The 21,385-nt window shown below is 45.0% G+C and overlaps 2 long non-coding RNA genes across 2 annotated transcripts; both read right to left on the reverse strand.

The window, feature by feature from the left end:
* Window positions 1-353: 353 nt before the first annotated feature.
* LOC146756090 (uncharacterized) lies at window positions 354-1,716 on the reverse strand. Its single transcript, XR_014937617.1, has 3 exons — window positions 1,641-1,716; window positions 935-1,080; window positions 354-691 (listed from the first exon to the last, which is right to left on the reverse strand). It is a non-coding gene; the product is annotated as an uncharacterized LOC146756090 (long non-coding RNA).
* Window positions 1,717-18,413: 16,697 nt separating this feature from the next.
* On the reverse strand, window positions 18,414-20,141 carry LOC146756091 (uncharacterized). Its single transcript, XR_014937615.1, has 2 exons — window positions 20,045-20,141; window positions 18,414-18,709 (listed from the first exon to the last, which is right to left on the reverse strand). It is a non-coding gene; the product is annotated as an uncharacterized LOC146756091 (long non-coding RNA).
* Between the last annotated feature and the right edge of the window lie 1,244 nt (window positions 20,142-21,385).

Here is a 21,385-nt window from a genome sequence, read left to right on the forward strand (position 1 = left end):
GTGGTTAAGCTTGGAAGCTGGACTTGAGCAAGAAAAGTTTCTCAACTCAGAATCACAGAATTATCAAGGTTGGAGAAGACCTACAAAATCATCTGGTCCAACCATTACCAACACTTCCCGGATAAATCATACCTCTCAACACAACATCCAAACGTTTCTTGAGCACTCCCATGGTCGGTGACTCCACCACCTCCCTGGGCAGTGCTATCCAATGCCTGAATACCCTTTAGGGGAAGTAATATTTCCTAATGTCCAGCCTGAATCTTTCCTGGCACAGCTTAAAACCATTCCCTCTAGATCTATAACTGATCACACGAGAGAAGAGGCCAAACCCCAGCTCACTACAACCTCCCTTCAGGACGTTATAGAGAGTTATAAGGTCTCCCCTGAGCCTCCTCTTTTCCAAGCTGAACAATCCTAGTTCCCTCAGCAGCTCCTCGTCAGGTTTGTGCTCCAGACCCCTCACTACCTTCGTAGCTGAAGACGTTCCAGAACCGCAAGGTTTTCTTGCAGGGAGGGGCCCAAAACTGAATAGGTCAAACATCCTTCTCTCCATCATTGCTGTCACGTGGAAGGCTGTCCTTGGAACTGCAGTGACTCATGCATCCTAACTGCACTCCATTGATGGAAGCACAACGTGCATCATTGCAACTTGCTGGTGGGTTCCTGTATTGGCAAGGGATGGATTCACCTGGAAAGAGTAGATACACAGCATTTAGCGTCAAACTTTCACTGTCCAAGGAGGCAAAGGCTTGGTGCTGCCTGTCAAGCAGGTTTCAAGCAGCTTGTGAGACTCATCTGGGAAAGACAGGAGTCAACCAAAGATGTCAGGCACAGGCTTGAATGCCAGAAGGAGGTACAAGCCCACTGAAAGCATGAATTCTACCTGTGTTGCTGACAAGCAGTGTTTTGAAAGCTGGATTTGCACCCTTACCTGCCAGGACCAAGACTTCTACTTCAGAGGGCTCCCTGGCACTGCTCTGCAGTTGGTGTTTGGCCACAGGGGATGGTTTGCCCAGGCAGAAGCAGGAACGCCAACTGCCAGCTGCTGACTCTGCTCTCTTACTGGGAGAACTCAGTCTGGAGAGAAAACAGAGCATGCTGTCAGTCGTGGTGCAGGGTGAGGGAAGAGCTGCACCGAGCCCTTGCCAATAGTTGCCTGTTCCCGCCACTGCCTGCTTTCTGCTGAAACACAGCCTAGAAACACCCTCTGTTTCAAACAGCAGAGGATGCTTCCATTCCTACAGCTCAGCCCTCAAGTCCTGCTGGCTACATTCCTCTCAATGATTTCAAGCAAGATTCGGAGCATGTGAGCAAAGGCTCCACAGCCGGACAGGAAAGGAGCTGGCAGGCGTAACTGCTTTCTGAGGAACCGTACAGTTATAAGGGAAGCTCAAAAGCATCCCTGACTCTTACGTTAACACCTCCTCGGCCTCAGCTCACTGCCACCTTTAATTTCTAGTGCCAGCAAGTCTGACCAACAGCTCTGCTTACAGGAGAAGCACAATTGGTTTCAGGCACATGGCCCTGAAATCTGGAAAACCCCAAGATTTCCATGTACAGCCAGCACAGAACAGGATAGACGCCAGCATGGCTTTCTGCATCTTGTGACTGCCTGCCCAACCAGGAAGGAAAGGCACCTTGTGTGGCTCCACTGAGGCCATAGGGCAACTGTGTGTTAGTTGAATCCTCAAAGATATAATGGACAAAAAATAAACCAATAAAAATCATCCGAACAATGATGGTAGGGGCTGGAAAGGGAATTCCTCTTTCTTTATCTTTCAGATGGAAAATCAATGATTGCGTTGAAGTTCCTCAGTACAGCTGCAGGCCCTTCCTCCACTTGTATCTTGCTGCTCCGTGTTGCAACAGGAGAGCTGCTCTGGCCTCTCCTCTCAGCCTGTGCCGCCTGCACGGTGAACAGCTTTGTGGATGGAGAGACCCACACAGACTTGGGCCCAGGCAGAGAACTGTGCCCTGCAAGGGAAAACCACAGCTAAGACAGAAAAGGAAGCAGCAGCACAGCCATCCCCATTCTGCATATCTCTCAGAATTGCTCATCCGAGCCACTGGAAGAAGAGGAGCTCAAAATAACTGTGTGCTCAGAGGTATGCACGTGGCAAAGGACACAGCCACAATTAAGAGCAGCTCACTGTATCTTAAGAGGCAAACAAAAAGCCTAGAAAATCTAGGGGCCAGAGATCTCAGAAAGCATCACTGCCACACTTCAATCAAGTTTCACCTGCTTGCAAAACATCTTAAGAGCAGTGATGGTTTTCTCCATGTAAGGCTTGGACACTCTCAGGACCCATCAACAGGGCACCATATTCTAACCTAAGCCCAGAAGCCTGCTGTCTCCTCAACAGTAACAGAATTTTCAAAGGTCTTGGAGAAGCCCTGGATTGGATGAAGCTGTCAGATTTAGATCAAGCTAATGGAGGAAGATGCTCACCTACTCCCTCTCCCATGGCTGGTGTGGATTTGGAGCAGAAAAGGACGTCTGTGTAAATAGTACTGTTGAAATATCAACTGGTAGAGCAGTGTTGCACATTGTACAAATCACAGTTGGACATCCATGGACAGCTGATGATAAAAGTAATTGTAGGGGAAGAGCTGGATGAAATATTGTTAAAAACAAATAATCATTTTAGCTGCACGTTTGTAAGCATTTCTTTTCATCCTTCTCAAAACAGTTTCATGGCAGAATAAAGAGGACACGTTCACACAGACATTTCCACAGCCAGACTAGGGAATAATCAAAGAATATCAACCAAAACGTGTTTTCTACCAGTTACATGAATCTTGAAGGTGAGTTTCTAGCCAGCAGCCTCGCAGCTGTACTCCCCTTTGTTGCAGTAATTCATTCCTGGATGTAAATCACATGTAGAAAAGTGTTGCTATGATACTAGATGACCAAGAAAGTCCTATAGCCAAAATGTTTTGCACCAGAGAGGCTGTCAGTTGATCCTCCAAATGCAAGACACACAAAATGAAGCGTTCCTTTCTCTCTGGGATTCCAAGCATTTTCTCACCTCTGACTTTCACTTGGAATGTTGCTTTGTCATCTTTTGTTTCACAGCTGTAGCTCCCTTGGTCTTTCAGGGTCACATTTTTGACCATGAGCTTGCGGTGCGTCCCCTTGGAGATGATGGTTGTCCTCTGGTCCTGCTTCACCTCTGTTTGATCTTTCTTCCATACGACAGCTCCGCTTGCAGCTGACACCTCACACACCAGCTCCAGGTCTTCAGAAGGACTGACTGATATTTCTGAAGTGGTTTTGGGCTTGCTGACAACATTAATGGCTTCATCTGAAGAAAAAAAGAGAAAGTGGTTTACATCCTGACTCAGGCTTATTCAGCACAGCATGAAGATACAGTTAGAACTGATTGTAATGTCTCTGCTCATTACATTTGGGTGATTGAGTTTCACCTCTGGAGGTACTCACATACAAACGTGTGCTTGATTCTCCTGTGTAAGGAAAGAGTAAGTTCTATGCAGACAGTTCTTATTTCTTTTAATCAATTCTGTATTCTGCACATGTTCTTCTGAAGCTAAAATGAAGGCAGATAAGTAACGTGTTTGCAATGCATGAACAAACCTATTCAACACTTTGTCTCTAAGCTAACAAGCAGCGTTTGAAGAGCACATCAGTATTTCATGCCCTTCATTCCATCCAGACAGAACCTGCTTGAGGAGCAAGCTGATGGCTGTCAGCTACAGGCAGACCTAGCTTAGCATTGCATTTCTTAGAGCAACAACTGTTGCTTTCAGTCACTGAATATACCAAGGCCAATTGCTATGCCAGGCACATTTATGGCATCAGTGAACAAATAATGAGTTAGAAAGTGTAATAGACAGGAGTCATCTATTCTTGTAAAACTAGGTGACCAAAGAAGAACAGTCCCTCTAGAGTCAAGCTGTTTAGAACTAATAGCATCAATCAATGTCACGTAGATAGATTACTTCCCTGCCCTAAGACCATCTTGTGACCATTTGGTGCTCCTAATTAAGCCCTCTTGATGGCTTTTTTGTCTGAGCCATGTGACATTTTGTGATAGGAGTTACTGCTAGTGTTCCCTTAACCCTACACCAAAGTAGGAGGTATCCATTCTCAGGGAATCATGCAGGCTTCCTCTGTATTTGATGCTCAGAGACAGCCCCAGAACTTTTTAAATCTTAGCTTAGCTCTCATCCAATAATGTTCATCAAACAGTGCAACTTGTCCTTTGGGGATGCCTTTGTTCTGCATCAACCAGTTCCAACGGAGTCTTCTCGGCTTGTTTTAGATCAGTTTTTTAACAGATAAAGAAAGGGGCTTTGAATTACAAAGTGAAATTGCAGAATGCATGATTCTCAACCAAACAGAACGGGAGGTGGGATGCAGGGTGAATACCTGAGCCAACACCACCTGCAAGCAATCCTTCAATATCTTAGGAATCTCTAGCCATCCCAAATCCAGTGTTGGGCTTGATCTATCATCTCTGCTGAGTTTTTAGCTAGCTGATGGTGAGCATCTTGGTGGAGATGGGTGAGCAGTCGGACTAGAGGGTCTTAATCAACCTTAAGGATCCTGTGATCAGAGGAACTTGAATGTGCTGTTAAAGGTCACAAGAGCTGCACTGCAGCATGAGCATACACAGCGAAAGGTTTTCAGTAGAGCTTCGGTTCATAAATGAGGACTGGGTTATGGAAAATAGGCTCAAGAAATAAACCAGAAAACAGATCTTAACGCCAGGTTCTGTGAATGCAGCCTGCTGAATTTCACAGATATTGAATTTCAATGACAATTTCTTGTGTTATTTTACCCTCCAGCTCCACCCTGAACAGGAACAGGTCAGTGACAAGCATTACTCCTCCAGGCTTGACCTGACAGTGCTTTACTTGTACTATGAGCTAATGCCAGGAAGAGCAGGAAAAGAGTTTCATCCACGTGCCTTCTCCTTCCTTAGTAAAACCAGTGTGAAACTGCAGCCACGTCAGGCTGAAGGAGACGTCTCAGATGTCCTGCCTGGATGCAGGAGCTCACGTGTCAGAGGATGTCTGGCACGTCAAGTCTCATGGCAGTGCAGTGCATGACAAACTGCAACAACACTTTCCTGTGGGCTCCTTTGGGCACGAGGCCCAGCGGGTGACACACCTCTGGCTGCAGCTCTTCAGAGCCTCCCAGCAGCCACGTGATGCCCATGGGAGAGTGTCATGGTTTTGAATTTTGTAATTTTGCTATCAGTATTCCACATCATAACATCATGTCAAGTATGGATACTTCTGTTGAATGTGCAGTCCACAGAAGAAGACTACATATCCCAGACAACAACAGGAGTAACAATAAGTCACGGGACCAGGACTCTATATAATCTCGTTCCCAGGCTGGAGTGCGCTCCTTCTTCTCTCGAACTTCTTGGAGAGTGGGAAGCGTTCCAGCCGTGTCGCCTAGAGTTCACAGTAGGCCTCTCGGTTTTCGGAGACTCACTCTCTCTGTTTCGTTCGATTTTGTTAGCCTTAATTATATTATATTGTGTTATCTTGTATTTCGATATCATATTTAGTAAAATAAGTTTTTCCTCCTTAGATTGTCGCTGTTTTATCCCACTCCCCTTTTCCCCCTCCTTTCCGGGCCCCGGGGGGGGGGGCGTGGGGTGGCTTCCCCTGTCACGGGCATAGGTAAATCTAAGTAACCCGTGACAGATTTTTTGGTGGAGAATGCGGGCATAGAGCTTTTTAGCTTTTAGAACAACTCTCTCTTTGCTCTTAAAGAGCTTCGTTACGGGAGTGTTGGGAGTGTTATCTTTCCGTAGCTGCTCACAGAGAACGTGACCTTGAAATACCAGACAAATTGTCAACATTAAGGGCTGCTGCACATTCTCAGCACTGCTATCTAACTTTTGTGTAGAAAACAAAGGGATTTCTTTCTCCCTTAGAGCGAAGCTAGCTAGCTCTGACTTTTACAGAGCCTGCCAGCTATGAATCCACTCTTCATCCCAGTTGCTCTGTTTAAGGGATTGAAAGCAATTATGATCTTCTTAAAGTATTGGTCAACTATTAACACCATAATTTGGTGTTGTGGAATTGTGCAGATATATAGCCTAATAAGGTGGATACTGATGGAGACACCTGCCTGGTACTTTTACGAGATGTGGTATGGTCAGAATTTTGGCATCTACACCCCAGATGGAATTGTGAATCTTACAAACACTTGCATCCCAGATGGAACAGGCAATTTTACAAATACTTGCATCCCAGATGGAACAGGCAATTTTACAAACACCACCATGTTTAATTCATTGTACAGGCTAAAAAAACCCTTTTTATTTAGGTTGTACTCTCAGATTTCCACACACTTTTCAATAACTGAGATAGGGTTCATACTTGCATTCATGTTATCACTATCAATGCATGCATATATGTTCCTATGCATTCGTTCTATGCGGAAGTCTCCTCCAGAACCAGAGAATGATGACTGGCAGGGAATATGGAAAGGTTTAGGAAAAGTCTTAGAAGCATGGGGACCCGCAGTGTCATGGGATTTCACTCTTGAACACCTAAGGGACCCTAAGAAATTAAGTGAGTATTTGGGTCAGAGATCTAAGGAGGTAAACCTTATGTGGGGTTTGGCTTATGCATACCGTGCTTTGTATCATACTATTCTGGAGAGAGAGAGTTTCCGATCTGAGATTCAAGCCCAAGTTAATTCTGATCAGTCACAGGAGGCATCAGTAGCAATATCAGTTGCCCCTGTGGAAGGCAAGAAATGGAAACGGGTGTCCATGCGTCTAGAACGAAAAGAAGGAGAAGCACAGGGGGGGGCAGCAGAAGACCCAGGTGCCGGGCATGGAGCAGTACCGAAAAAAGCAAAGGCAAAAACCAAGAGGCATGAAGAAGAGACTGATGATGAGGAGGAAATCACCTATTGTCGACCTCTGAAGCTGACTGAAATCCAAGGCTCAAGAAAGGAGTTCACATGGCGTCAAGATGAAGGTATCCTTGCTTGGTTGCTTCGCTGCTGGGACAACGGGGCCAACAGCTTGTCTCTAGATGGTAATAAAGCTCGCCAACTAGGAAGCATTGCCCAAGATGCAGGTATCGACAGAGGGATTAGCAGATGTTCGGATGGAGCTGCCACTCTCTGGTTGCGGCTGTTAGAAGCCGTGAGAGAAAGGTACCCCTATAAGGATGCTTTGAAGCCTAAATTTGATAGTTGGAATACCGTCCAAAAAGGTATTCAGCGCCTGAGGGAATTGGCCATGGCGAAAATGTTGTACAGCCCTGATCCAAGCGAACTTGACCCTGAGAGAGTGAGGGCCGATCCTGACATGTGGCAGAAAATCACAAGTACAGCACCAGAGAGAATGGCACAGTCATTGGTAACAGGTTCTAAAGGGTTCGTGGACAGATGGCCCCGAGTTGTTGAGCTGATTATAATGCTTCAAACCATCGATCAGCAGCTCCCCCAACTGCATGCCGCAGTTTCTGCCATCTCACGGCTAGAAAACCGAGTAGATGAAATGTGCAAGAAATTGTTTCCATCAACTAATTGTAATGATCCCGTAATAGTATCAGAAACAACTGATGAAGGTCAATCCTCGTACGGGCCACCAGGTCTAATGAAGGATCTGATCAAACTAGTCCAGTCCTACTCCCCACCTGCATCATCAAAAGTCTCAGCTGTTAAACACACACGCTTCCCAGCTCGAGCAAAGAACAACAGTACGATTGCACCGCGTGTTTCCATGTGGCGCTACCTACGTGACCGTGGAGAAGACATGAGGAAGTGGCATGATCAGCCCACTTCTGCACTACGAGCACGGGTGAAAGAACTACTAGACATACCAACCACCAGTGGAGTTGCTCCAGTCATCACAGGTAACCAATAGAGGGGCCCTGCCCTCAGTCAGGGGAGGGAAAGGGATAATAGAGTTTATTGGACTGTGTGGATTCGATGGCCTGGCACATCAGAACCACAATAATATAAGGCGCTGGTGGATACCGGTGCACAGTGCACCCTAATGCCCTCCAGTCATGAAGGGACAGAATCAATCCATATTTCTGGAGTGACTGGGGGCTCTCAAGAATTGACTGTGCTGGAGGCTGAAATAAGCCTCACTGGCAAAGACTGGCAAAAACATCCTATTGTGACTGGCCCAGGGGCTCCATGTATACTGGGTATTGATTACCTCAGAAGGGGGCATTTCAAGGATCCTAAGGGGTATCGATGGGCCTTTGGGATAGCTGCTGTAGACATGGACAACATTAAGCAGCTGTCTGTTTTGCCTGGCCTGTCAGAGGACCCGTCTGTTGTGGGGCTGCTACGAGTAAAAGAGCAGCAGGTACCGATTGCTACAAAGACAGTGCACAGACGGCAGTATCGCACCAACAAGGATTCCTTGCTCCCCATTCATGATTTGATTCGCCAGTTGGAGAATCAGGGAGTGATCAGTAAAACTCACTCACCTTTTAACAGTCCCATATGGCCAGTCCCATAAAGCCAGTGGAGAATGGAGGCTGACAGTAGACTACCGTGGCCTGAATGAGGTCACACCCCCATTGAGCGCTGCTGTGCCGGACATGTTGGAACTCCAGTACGAGCTGGAGTCAAAAGCAGCCAAATGGTATGCCACCATTGACATTGCCAATGCCTTCTTTTCTATTCCTTTGGCCACAGAATGCAAGCCACAGTTTGCCTTCACCTGGAGGGGCATTCAGTATACTTGGAACCGTTTGCCCCAGGGGTGGAAACACAGCCCAACCATTTGCCATGGGTTGGTCCAAACTGTACTGGAACAGGGTGGTGCTCCTGAACACCTGCAGTACATTGATGACATTGTTGTGTGGGGCGATACAGCAGAAGAAGTTTTCACAAAAGGAGAGCAGATAATCCAGATTCTTCTACAAGCTGGCTTTGCTATTAAGCGAAGCAAAGTAAAAGGACCTGCCCAGGAAATTCAGTTCTTAGGTATAAAGTGGCAGGATGGACGTCGTCACATCCCAACAGTGATTGACAAAATCACTGCCATGTCTCCACCAACTAGCAAGAAAGAGACACAATCTTTCCTGGGTGCAGTGGGCTTTTGGAGGATGCACATTCCAAACTACAGCCTCATTGTAAGCCCCCTTTATCAGGTAACGCGGAAGAACGATTTTGCATGGGGCCCTGAGCAGCAGCAGGCTTTTGAACAGATTAAACAAGAGATAGCCCGTGCTGTAGCCCTGGGGCCAGTACGGACTGGACAGGATGTAAAGAACATCCTCTACACTGCTGCTGGAGAGAAAGGCCCCACTTGGAGTTTGTGGCAAAGAGCCTCAGGAGAGACCCGAGGCCGACCCCTGGGATTCTGGAGTCGATCATATAAGGGGTCTGAAGAGTGCTACACTCCAACTGAGAAGGAGATCTTAGCCGCGTATGAGGGGGTTCGGGCTGCTTCCGAAGTAGTCGGGACTGAAACACAGCTCCTTTTGGCACCTCGACTGCCAGTGCTGAACTGGATGTTCAAAGGACAGGTTCCCTCCACCCATCATGCTACCGATGTCACCTGGAGCAAGTGGATTACGCTGATTACACAGCGAGCGCGAATGGGAAACCTCAATCGTCCAGGAATCCTAGAGGTAATCATGGACTGGCCTGAAGATAAAAAGTTTGGAACATCACCAGCAGAAGAGGTATCACGTGCTAAAGAGGCCCCACCATACAACGAATTACCAGAAAATGAAAAGAAATATGCCCTATTCACTGACGGATCATGTCGCATTGTAGGGAAGCATCGCAAATGGAAGGCTGCTGTGTGGAGCCCCACACGACAGGTTGCAGAGGCCACTGAAGGTAAGGGAGAATCAAGTCAGTTTGCGGAGGTAAAAGCTGTCCAGCTGGCCTTAGATGTTGCGGAACGGGAGAGGTGGCCAATGCTGTATCTTTATACTGACTCATGGATGGTGGCAAATGCCTTATGGGGGTGGTTACAGCGGTGGGAACAAAATAACTGGCAACGGAGGGGAAAATCTGTTTGGGCCGCTGAACTATGGAAGGACATTGCTTCCCGAACAAAGAATATGGTTGTAAAGGTGCGTCATGTGGATGCACATGTGCCCAAAAGTCGGGCTACTGAAGAACAACAAAACAACCATCAGGTAGATAAAGCTGCTAGAATTGAGGTGGCTCAAATCGACTTGGATTGGCAGAATAAGGGCGAATTATTTCTAGCTCGATGGGCTCATGAGACCTCAGGCCATCAAGGAAGAGACGCAACATATAAGTGTGCCAGAGACCGAGGGGTGGACTTAACCATGGACGCTATTGCGCAGATTATTCATGATTGTGAAACATGTGCCATAATTAAACAAGCCAGAAGGATGAAACCTCTCTGGGAGGAAGGGCGATGGCAAAAGTATAAATATGGGGAGGCGTGGCAGGTTGATTATATCACCTTGCCACGATCTCGCAGTGGTAAGTGTTATGTACTCACTATGGTAGAGGCAACCACTGGGTGGCTTGAAACATACGCAGTACCCCATGCTACTGCTCGAAACACCATATTAGGTCTTGAGAAACAAGTCCTGTGGCGACATGGCACCCCAGAAAGAACTGAATCTGATAATGGGACACATTTCAAAAATTCTCTTATAAATACTTGGACCAAAGATCATGGCATTGAGTGGATTTATCATATTCCCTACCATGCACCAGCTTCTGGTAAAATTGAACGATATAATGGGTTGTTGAAAACTATGTTGAAAGCAATGGGTGGTGGAACATTTAAGCACTGGGAGAAGAATCTGGCAGAAGCCACTTGGTTGGTCAATACTAGAGGATCTGTCAATCGTGATGGTCCTAGTCAATCTAGCCCCCTACACACTGTAGAAGGAGATAAGGTCCCTGTTATACATGTAAAGAACATGTTGGGAAAAGCTGTTTGGGTCCTTCCAGCTTCTGGAAAGGGCAAACCTATCCGTGGAACTGTCTTTGCCCAGGGACCTGGGTGCACTTGGTGGGTAATGCAGAAGGATGGGGATGTTCAATGTGTGCCACAAGGGAATTTGATGCTGGGGGAGTGCAGTCAATAATTTTATGTATCTATATATATATATATGTTTGCATGTGTAGTGTATTTTAGTTATTATAGTTGTACATTTAGTTATGTTACATACAATTCTGCTATTTAGCTATCACAATTTTACATACGTGTATATATGTATATATATGTATATATTAACCATGATGTAATAATGTAGAATAAGGGGTGGAATGTCATGGTTTTGAATTTTGTAATTTTGCTATCAGTATTCCACATCATAACATCATGTCAAGTATGGATACTTCTGTTGAATGTGCAGTCCACAGAAGAAGACTACATATCCCAGAGAACAACAGGAGTAACAATAAGTCACGGGACCAGGACTCTATATAATCTCGTTCCCAGGCTGGAGTGCGCTCCTTCTTCTCTCGAACTTCTCGGAGAGTGGGAAGCGTTCCAGCCGTGTCGCCTAGAGTTCACAGTAGGCCTCTCAGTTTTCGGAGACTCTCTCTCTCTGTTTCGTTCGATTTTGTTAGCCTTAATTATATTATATTGTGTTATCTTGTATTTTGATATCATATTTAGTAAAATAAGTTTTTCCTCCTTAGATTGTCGCTGTTTTATCCCACTCCCCTTTTCCCCCTCCTTTCCTAGCCCCGGGGGGGGGGGGCGTGGGGTGGCTTCCCCTGTCACGGGCATAGGTAAATCTAAGTAACCCGTGACAGAGAGACACAGCTGACCCGCACAGCAGATGATTTACCAGCTCGCTCTGATTTACAGCAAGAGAAGATACAAGTGGTGATGCTGAATGGTGAAATACTGCGAGTGTGTGGCATAGGTATAAGATTTGTGAGCCTGAGCATGTTCAAAGTCAGGATGGACAGGGCTCAGAGCACCTGATGGAGCTGCGGTGCCCCTGTTCATTGCAAGGGAGTCCAACTAGCTGACCCTTAAGGGTCTCTTCCCTATCTATGAGATACACAAAAGCTGATTCTGCAGTAACCAAGCTACCAACAGCAGCTGTTTGTCTTACAGCTTGCCAACACAGATTTTAAAATAACAGCATTGATTACTCATTTGATAGTCACATTACAGTGCAAAGCACATGGAAACGTCCATCAGCTAATTCATTTAATTCTTTGGGCAGACCTGCCAGTATGAAATATTATGCTAACATGACAGAGAGAAGAAAAGCAAAATTAAGACTAGCTGACAAGCCGTGGCAGGAAGTTCTGCTCTCCATCAATTTAGTCCCATTATTCAATTCTGTTTGGAGATGTCTCCATGACTCTCTGGAGTTTGTTCTTTGAGAACAAGCAATTAAGTAAGCTCTCCAATGCCAAAGTGCATACACTACTCTAGGCCTTTCTTGTTTCTCCATGGATCAACAAGGGTGACAAGCCAGCAGAAGATGATGAAGAGCCTCATCATGCAAACTCATGCATTTTATCCCCCTCACAGATGCACTGACAACTTACAGCATCATCCATTGAGACGTTGTGATTTTTCAGGGTGTGTTTCTTCCCCACAATGTGCAGTTCATATTTTTCACTGGCCTTGAGCTCCTTCCCATCCTTCATCCACTCCACAGTAGCGCCTGTGTCTGAAAGCTCAGCCTGCAGTTTGGCTTCCTCACGCAGCCGAGCGGAGATCTTTTCTACATCTTTGCTCTTATTGGTAAATCTCACTGCAGCACCTGTCAGGAGCAAAGGCCTCATTATTTCAATTTAGATCAGGCTAACGTGGTCAATGTTTGCTGCAAGATCCCTAAAAAAGTATCACCTTCTGTTCCTGCACTCATCATTGTGTCAGTGCTGAGCAATTCAAGATATTTCATTTGGTCTTCTTGCCGGATTTACTAAGTAAAAATCAACCAAACATCTCCTTCTACTGATTAAGAATGCTCTAAACATGCTTCTGCAGAGGTTTCCACCCAATGACAAACAGGTCCTCCCATCATGAATCTTTGTTCTATTTTGTCATGCAAAGCTGATTGACAGAGATATTATTGGAATGATTGCTCCCCTACTTCTAAACTATTCCAGTGCAATCAGAAAGGCTGTCTGAACCTGGAGCTGAAAGTACTGCTCTATGGTGATGCAGTGGTAAACCTGCTGACTGAATGCACTGGCCAGTAGCTGTGAACTGCAGACATTCATCAGCTGGCATGAAGCAATCTGGTTCAGATACCAAGCAGCTGGGTAGACTGGCTTACCCTACACTCAGTGCTATCATGTTTAGGTCATTACCAGGACTCACATCAGTCCATGGGATGCAATTTCAGGTATTTGGTACAGTCAGTGAATGCCTGCAGCCCCAGTTCTAATCAGCAGATCACAGCAACTATGCCTTGACTGGAAGAGGAAAGGAGAAGGATCAAAGCAAATACCTCTCACTCTCATCTTGGTGCTGACATCAACATTTTCGGCAACAAATTTCACGTCTGCTCCACCATCATTCTTGGTGATGTTCTTTATGATTAGGCTGTGAGTAGTTTGGGTTCTCTTGATGATGCAGCTCTCGCTTTCCTGTAAGACTTTACCACTGAGGTACCAAGTGCTGCAACACATTGTTGTAAGATCAGTAGTAAACATGGCATCCCCTCCAGGTACAGCTTCACCAGCTGTTAGGGGGGATTTCACAGCCAGGACTGGTTCTGAGGAAGAACAACATGGATGTCTTAATGCTCTTTAGATGCAAGTCTGGGATCTCATTTAGAGATGGAAGATTAAATCATAGGTACATTTCTACTTCTCCCTTTGCATGAGTGCTAGAAGAAGCACTTCTGTGCTTAAGATCTGTTACAGAAAGTTCTGCCTCTTGCACATGTGAGATATCAAAAGATAAGGATATTCACATCTCTGTCAGAGAAACAGAACTTGTATCACTTTAGTGGTAGCTGGAGGTTGATAGGAGATAGGAGAACTAGGAATAAAGGAAAGCCTTTGGTGTGTTAATGCACTGCTATCCTTAAAGTCAAATGAAACATCTTTAGGGAACCAACACAGCTGCTCAGCACACACTGATACATTTCCATTGGGGTTTTTGTGCTTACCAAGGTGCATGCTCCCTGGGAATTCCAGAGACGGGCTCTGTCCATGCGCATTGACTGCAGACACTCAGAACTGATCATCAGCCTCTTCAGACAGATTGCTCACCGTGAACTCTGGGACGGGGACATGAGACTCGTGGCACCTCACCCACGTGAAGCCAGTTAGTTTCTTGCGTTCCACAATGTAGCCATCGATTGGAATGGGGCATTGCATCTTCGGAGGGGACCATGCCAGCGTCACTGAGGTTTCTGTTTTATTTTTCACCACGGGGTCAGCTGGGGGCTGGGTGGGAGGTTTTCTGGGAGCTGAACAGAAAGAAATACAGAAATATTAGCATAAGGTCATGTAGGCTGGAAAAGACCTTCAAGACCAGCAGACTCAACTTTCAGCATGACCTACTGAGTCCCACCATTAACTACTGTGCTACCTGAGGACATACATGACAAGCTTATTCCTGCAGGTATTTGCATAGTGAATATATTCACCCTCTGGTTGCTTTGGAACATTTTAGAGGTTAAAATCCCATCAGACTTTTTCACTGTGTGCAGCCACTGATACAGGCAGGAGGCTGGGAATTACCTGATGGGCTCTAGTTACAGACTACTGACACAGTAAAGGATTGATTTCATTTCATTTTGGCCATCAGAAGGTATGGTGTCTGCTTTAAGTCACCCAATTATAATTTAAGACTCCAATTATAATCATATGGAGAACAGCGCATTTAGAACTCATCTCATCTCAATAAACCTGAATGAAATCACAGAATCATAGGATCACGGGAGGGCTTGGGTTGGAAGAAACCTTCAAGATCATCCAGTTCTAAACACCCTGCCATGGGCTGGCTGCCCACTAACCAGCTCAGGCTGCCCATCACCCATCCAACCTCGCCTTCAACACCAAGGACAGGCATCCACAGCTTCTCTGGGCAGCCTGAAATGGAAACAATGAGCCACACGTTGAAGACACTGAAATATTCATTACTGTAGAGAGAGCCAAATACTCCATACATATTGCCTGCCTGGTCAATTGCATTAAAATGCCAACAACAGACTCATCCAGCTCATGGAAAATGGTGTGAACATGGCGTACAGGATTCTTCCAGCATCGAGTTAGATCTGCAAAGTGTAAAAATAGGAAATCTCAATGCAATGCAATTTTCCCTCATAACATAAATAGACACATAACTGTTTTGGGGTGCACTGTTACCAGCCTGTCAGTTGCTGTTGGTCAGTGCTAGATGCCAAAGGTCCCACTAACATAGCATGAAGCTGAAAGCTAGACGCTGGAATCAGATCTCCTGACCTTACCATCAGAAATCGAGATGTCATATTTTGCTCAGAGGTGCCTGCTTGTAGGAGGGACAGCTTCCGAGCTTTTTCTGCTCCAGGAACCAGCTCCAGCTTCAGGATTTAAACAGCAGTCAGAAATTAAACTGAGCTTTGTCACCTCCATCAAACAGAAGGAGTGGTTGGGTGGTACAGCTTTCCAAATAACTTAGAAACTGGCACAACAATCAGATGCCTACCTTTTCTTTTTGAACTTGTTGATACATAGAGCTTAATAGCATCAGAATGCCCCAAGCACTTCAGATAACACGACAGCTGTAAACCCTTCTTTAAGGATTCCTTTGTTTAACCACTGAGTAACTGTAATTCAGTGGTGCTGGTGGGAGAAGGGAAGTCCTAATCTTCCCAGATGGTGAATAGAGCTGATGTTCACATGCAGACTGGTGCTGCAGCACAGCCAGAAACCACTCATTTGGGAAACACAGCACCAAGAAAATAATGGGAATAGCTTCATAAAATCAGGCAGCTTCACCCAAATTTCATGTCAGGTCCATTATTCTTCCTATTTTCAGGAAGAAAGGTTTTCCCTTTTTCTTGTAGTTTTATTTTCTTTTCCTTTCATGCAAGCAGCTTTGTAGCTTAAAAAATTGTTTTCTAATCACCTCCTGGTGTGGACAAATCACACAGGTTTGACTCCATGTTTTACATAGTTAGCATTTTATATTTGTTCCAGTATGGAACTGTACAGCCATAGAATGGCCTGGGTTGAAAAGGATCTCAAAGATCATCCAGTTCCAACCCCCTGCTATGTGCAGGGTCGCCAACCACCAGACCAGGCTGCCCAGAGCCACAATCCAGCCTTTCCTCATAGGAGAGCTGCTCCAACCCTCTGATCATCACAGTGGCCCCTCCTCTGCACCCACCCCAACAGCACCACAACCTTATTGTCCACAGAAAGCATATAACCCTCATTCAATTGCCCTTCCACTCAGCTTAGAGCACTACTAAAACCAGCATCTTCACCTTAGCTCATCACACTGCTGCAGTTCCTTTTACAAGGATTTCACTGGCAAAAATTAAATCAAAGCCATCACAAGGGATTTAGCACAGTTACGTGTTACTGGCTACGAGAGCTGTCAGCACAGTCACCTGTCAGGCTTTGCTGCTGTTCTCTTTATGTAGAGGCACAACAAGGTTCAGACACCTCACAGTGCAATTCTCACTTGGACTGTAAAGAAAAAGGAGGCTTGAAAAGCAGCGTGTGGAAAACAAAGAAACAAGAATTAGAACAACAGTGGGGCCATGGCACTTGTAGGAATTGTTCTGCCTTTAACAGCAGAGCTTTTCAAGAAGTATGAGGGCATTGCAAACCAGACCAGTTTGGACAGATTAACAACTGCAAGTAGTGGGTTCCAAAATTCCAGACATGAAATCAAAGATAGAAAAACTCTTCACATTTTCATCTCCCAATTTTTCGTACATTGTGCATTACAGTGCAAACAAGTCTTCACATACAACTTGGAAGCTAAAGACAAGTCTGACAAAACAGACTGCACAAAAATGATGGATAATTAACAGAGCAAATTGCTCTTTCAAAAACAGAGTTTATGTCTTCTGGTCATAACACTTCAGAAGCCTCAGAGGCTTCTTCTCCTTTGTATATTTTCATTAATCTTAGATTTTGTTTTCATTCAATGTGACCTCACTAAACAAATATTGTCTAAGACCATGAGTATCACATAAATGTGCAGATCTCAAGCTGCTCACTTATCTAGTACCCTTGGCATGATGCTTTATTTTCCTCAGCTGATCATCTAGATTGTGCCTGTTGATTGTGCAACAACAGCCTGTTGGTCTCGATTACCTGTGAGAGGCTCTAACTTTGGCCAGGAAAAATCATTTGAGGACAAGTAATTCTCTTGGAATCAGTAAGGCAGTCTTCCCATTCTTTCTTACCAGCACCCATCTTACATGTTAATAAAGGATTCTGGAAATCAGTTTGAAGATCAAGAAACAATTCAGTTCAAGCATATGCAATCACAGGATTTGTACGTCACCTGCAAAAGTCATTTTATTCTATCCACAATCTCATCCTACATGCAGTTCCTTAGAGGGTTCCTTAGGCACACCAACCCCATGCTCCTATTACAGACCCTTGCATAAGACAGGTGATATACCTACAAGATTATCTACAGCTTAGACTATGAAAACAGGGAGTCTAGCTAGAGAAAATTATCTACCTGTGCTTCTGAGCAATCTGTTAACCACTCTCATACAGTTCAGGCCAATCCAAACAAGATGCAATGACATGTCAGCCACAGAAACAGCTTGATTTTAAGGAGTTTGTTTGGACAAGCCCCTGTTGCATACGGTGGTCAAACATGCATTACTTGGGGGCACATTGTATTTGATTTAACACATCCTCTTACCTCTGGCTTTGCACAGAGTCCAAAGTCTATCAGCTTCAAATTGTCAATCAGCAGATTTTCCCGGTGGATGAGAAAGCAGTCAGGAATGATTTCCACCCAAATGCCCAAGGAAACATCTTTTCTCTTCTCTTATTTCTTGCTGTGGACAGTGGTTCCCAGTCTACTCAAAGCTCGCTCGCTCTCGCTGTCTCAGAGATCTTCACTGACTGCTGGCAAGTTCCCATCTTCCAATATCCCAGGTGGGAAATACTAGCTTGTATCTGTTGGAAAGGACCTGGGGACTAGGAGGACAAGTGGTGAGAGACCACAGGCTGAATGCAAGCCAGCAGTGTGCTCTGACAGAAAAGAAGTACAACAAGATCATCAGCTGCATTAAAAAGCAGCACAACCAGACCAGGACAAGTCATTCCTGCTTCAACACTCACTGGACCACATCTACAATACTGTATCTGGTTTTTGGCCAGGAAGGATAACAACCTGAAGCAAGATCTATGGATGACCTCCAGCCTGTGCAGGGGGCTGAAGCTCCCACTCAGAGAAGAGAAGCTGGGGAGAAAGATGTTTGTTCAGGGTGCAGAGGAACCTCATGGCAGCTTCTCAATGCCTACGGGGTGGGGAGAGGGGGTGCGTATGAAGATTGACTGAGGCTCTGGCCAGCAGGTCACGATGGGATTGTGACAGGAAACAGTCATACACCTAAACAGCAGACTAGATAGAAGGAAATAGCTTTCCAAGCACTGAACATATTACCCAGAGAGAACATGCAGCCTCATCCCTCGCAGAAAGTGATGATGAGAGTGGGAAAAGCTCTTGAGAAACTTGGTCTCACGATTCCCAGAGCAGCAGGTTCAGGCACAAATCTCTACAAGTCACCTCCACACCCAGTTCCTGTCCAAGCCCATAAATCCATCAGCTTCTCAGCTGGAAGCCAGTTGCTTCTAAAACATACAGACAATGATTCATTTTTCAGAGGGGAAAGGTTCCTTAGATAGAGGGATTTCATAAGATGCCTAGGAAAATGCTCGTGCTGTAATGATTTGCTTTACTGAGTGATACCAGCAGCTTACAAAATGCCAAGCTCTAACCTATTGGTGAGGAAATATTCAAGCCTTCCAGTACCTAACCTGTGCTTCAAGACTTCAGTGACAGAAAATCCATTGGATGGGGCCAGAGGAATGCATCTCACCCCATACCCTCTGTATAGCCACCATTTGTTTAAAGGATCACTCTTCCTTGAGGCACAAAACTAGAGCAGGTTACACAACAGACTGACACCACAAGGGCTTCTCTCGAGATACAAACTGCAGCAAAGAGCATCACAAAAATGTGAAACCAACACTCAGATCAGATCTGTGTCTCTGCTCCGCTCATTAGGAGCATCATGTTTTACTCCCCTTTCAGAGGAAGATACTTCTTCAAGGATAACAAAATCCAGCTCAGCTACAGAACACAGTACCACATAGAAATAAATATCTAACATTTCCTGTAGGGAAAGAATCCTAAGCACAAGTTATTGTCTGAGTTTCAGCTGGGACTGAATTATCTTCTTCAGTGTCTGATATAATACTACGTTTTCATTCTAGAGAAACAATGGAGATAGCGCAGTGATGCTTACAGTTGCTGCCAGGCAGCGTTGTACAGAGCCACAGTCAATCTCAGCTGAGAGCCCAAGGAAGTGAGAAGGAACAGAACTAGGACAGCTGACTTAAACTGGCCAAAGGATATTCCATACTATATGACATATTGTGGAAGGAGTTTTGAAGGGGGTACAACTTCATGTAAATCTCTTCCACTACTAGGAGGCTAACTGGACACTGATTGGTAGGTGGTGAGCAATTGCTTTTGCATTCATCATAACTATTATCCTTTTCTCTATCTCAGTACATAATTCTATCTCAACCCATGAGTTCTACTTTGTGTTACTTCTCCCCCCTTCAGTTCTCTCCTGCAGTCCACTGGAATGGAGTGGAGTACTGTAACTCTCTCTGCCAACAGAAAAATAAAAACACATTCATTATTATTTATGGAAGACTGACTGCAGTTCAGGCTCACTGGTTTGAGGTCTCTGGGCATAACCCTGACTGTGAACAGAAGCAATTGCTGAAACAGTCTGTCAAAAAAAGACTGGAGCTTCCTCTTCCAAAAGGCGGTCCTTAGAAACAATGCAATCAAACAGCTTCCCTGTAAGATAAGGTTATCTGAAAATGCATTTAGAGAGTATCAGAGAAAGGTAAGTAACAATGACAGCACAGAAAGCAGAAACTATTTCTTACCTCTATGACTATAAATATTTCTTTGATGTCTCTCTTACGTGATCCAATGGGCAAACATGTTGATGACTTCAGTTCTTCATGGCATCAATTTCTGTTTTAGCATGAGGCAAGTCATCCTTAAGAGACCATAAAAGCAAGCGATGAAATCGCTAACTACTGTGACATACCAGGTACCACATCTGACAGCTGTGGAACAGAACAAGCACATATGGGACAGTACACAATTCAACATCAACTCAGCAATGACTGACATCACTCCCATAGAAATTCTGAAACAGAGCTGTGAAAAATGAAAAGTAAAACATTCAGCATTTTCATTGGCATTTTGGTAAAGTTGCTGTAATAATGTAACAATAATGTAATGTAATGTAATGATGTAATAACTTCCTCCATTTTAAAGCCAGAGAATTCTGCCCTCTGAACAACCAGCAACAAGATTTGTGGTGCTCTGTTAAACTTTTTCCAGCTCTACAGCATCTTTCAAAAGGCAATGGGACCAGTAGGCTGCATTCGTATGTACCATCCCACCTGCCCCCGTGTTCTTGAGAACTCCACAACTCCAACAGAAGATATTATCATATTTAAATGCCTTTTGGCTTACCCCTACAGTAACTTTCTCCATGATTTTTAGTGCAACTTTTTCACCAGTAAGAAGATGCCGCCCGAGTTTTACCTTGGCAAAACCACCTACAAATCAAAACACAGATGCTTAAAGTTGAGTGTGAATTCTTCTCTAATATAACATTACAATTTCCAACTGGTTTAAAAAACGAATTCCAAATTTATACAAATGAAACCTGACTTAGAGAACTGACAAGAGCTGTTAATCTATTCTCAGATTAATTCTAGAGTGGTGAGACAGACTGTTAGGCGTGCTGTTTCTGTACAAAGATGACACTTACCCGTTCCAACTGTTTCATGGAATTCCTAGTACTTGAGAATTTCCTCGTAGTCACTGACAGACATCCTGAAATGTGCAAGAACTGAAGATCCTCCAAGCACGTGCAATGAGGAAGGGCCAGCAGTGTTCACATCCTACTTAGGACATATTCTTAGAGGCAGAAGGGACACTCGTGGCAGATCCAGCAATGCTCATCTTCTCACCAACGTGCATCCCCCTCTCACCCAGCAACAACAAAACACAGTGCATGAAGCTGGCTTCACTTAGGTTAACAATATGGAACATCCCTCAGGGCTTTGTGCCACAGAGCAGTAGCAGGGCTGGACTACAGCTTGAGGAAGCAGTGGAAGTTTTTCCCTGTATGGTTACAGTGTCCCTGCACGCACCCCACAGCCAGAGCGTTGCAAGCTGAGCTGTCTTGCTGTTTCTTGTACTCATCC

This window comes from Coturnix japonica, chromosome 28 (genome assembly GCF_054131305.1).
Source record: "Coturnix japonica strain WE chromosome 28, WE-NBRP24, whole genome shotgun sequence".
NCBI classification, from domain to species: domain Eukaryota; kingdom Metazoa; phylum Chordata; class Aves; order Galliformes; family Phasianidae; genus Coturnix; species Coturnix japonica.